Raw genomic sequence first — 2,029 nt, 5'->3', positions numbered from 1 at the left:
CGAGAGTCGGGTCGGCTTTCATCCCTAATACCTAATCCAAATAATCTACAGACCCATTAAGAACAATGGGGGCACATTAACCAATTTACACTATTAGTCAGTTAAATTACCCTTAAGGCAAACCTAACACGCCTCTTTAACAAACCCCGAGATCTGTCAACCCTGAATGGTCTAGTAACCTTGTATAATAGAACTTTTACTTATCACCTATATAATCCAATAGAAAGTATTGATATTATTTATCTGTATTGTTCTGGGATGCCTCATTGATTGGTTATTCTACCTCCAGTTTGATATTCAACCTACATCTTCAATACTAGCTATCTTATCGTTAACTTGTATTGGAATGTTCATAGTTCACTGAAATATACCAAATAATATGGACTTTGAACTACCTATGACTTCACTAGGTCGGTAAAGAACAGCTTGTTTTCAAACTGGGTCAAGGTGTACGTTCTTGCTTTCTTCAATTCTTAAAAAAAATCAAGGAAACAATTTGAATTGGATTTGTATTCGCCTATCGAAGGTAATCTACATTTATCTCCATCAATATTCAAGTGTTATTGTTAATTATGCAAATTTATTCTGTTGAATATCGTTCTGGAATAAGTTGAAGAGAATATATTTTTTTATGTGTTACAACAAAGTTCACTGTCGGCAATTTTCCTTTTGAAATTTTTCTAAATGTTAGATTATATGCGGGTAATAAATAAATATGTATGCTATTATGTTATTTATGACTAGGCCTGTTATAGTTTGTATTGACTTTTACTATACCATTATTTGAGTTGGTTATTTACTATTCTGGCAATAAATTATAGTACATTTACCAACGTGTGACAAATTACCGATAATATCCCGCCCGGGAGGAGCAGTGATAAGGACCCTAGAGTGTGTGCCCATAAAATCATATTCTATATGTAGGCTACCCTGGAAAAAAAGAAAATTTGTATCAAATTCAATGACATCACTCTATTCTTAAGAGTCCTAATATATATAATATAACCTACAGACGAACCTTAAGTCTTAGTTGTATTTCAAAAAGTAGTAAGAATGCTCCCTAGCTGGGCGAATAGCTAGTTAAATTATGAGACAACACAAAGCCTGGTGGATTGAAAAATATAACAGGGTCTACTGTCGTTGTGATGTCATAGTTCTTTGTGCTCTGGTAGTGAACGAGTCATTTATTGAGTGCATTACGTTAATTTGAGTATATTATGTGATAGGGGCTGAAAGTCAACACAAGGCGACTCTCGGAAGTACTGGCAGTGGCATCAAAATCTTTCATATCTAAAGGAAGATTCAAACCCTCGGCACTTAATCGCCTATAGCAGACGACATTTCAACTCGCTACTGGTTGAGCCTACTAGATACGTAAGTATATCACCAACTTAGCTGCATGTATTGTACATAGGAAAGAAAGGGGCCACCGTGCCTCTGTTATGGAGTGTTCCAAACCATAAAATATTTCCTGGTCTCTCCATAACATTCTTGAATCAGATACACCTATGATTATTAGGGTGGCTCATTTATCATTAGGGCAAAGTGGACAAGGATCAGAATGAAACATGGCAATTAACTTTTACCAAGAATATGTTGACGGCTTAAACTTAAATCCAGATAATCCAGCGATATTGGCTTCCGCGAATCCTTAATTAGCCGCTAATCACGTTAAAAGCATAAAGAGGACGCCTTTAATGATTCTTACTGAAAAGTAACTTTTGGCAGGATTAGTTGATTTGTTGTCTCTATCTAATTGATGTATAAGCTTTATGTCATAAATGTCATTAGACCCTATTGTTACCGACCATTATAAAAAGGGCCAGTATTTGAGGTAGTTAGATTAATATAATATTCAATAGAGATAGGGCAGGTAATGACTTTTAGTGGACTTTGACAACTTAACTATAGAATAAGGTGACTTGCTCCTTACCTAAGCTGTGCACAGTGTAACGAACGTAACATTACAATTTAATTTCCGTATTTAAATAAGGTGTAAAACAGAACGACTAAAAGCTGCTTTTCATTT

Source organism: Lottia gigantea, assembly GCF_000327385.1.
Source record: "Lottia gigantea unplaced genomic scaffold LOTGIsca_30, whole genome shotgun sequence".
NCBI lineage: Eukaryota > Metazoa > Mollusca > Gastropoda > Lottiidae > Lottia > Lottia gigantea.
Note: the sequence above shows the minus strand (reverse complement) of the source record.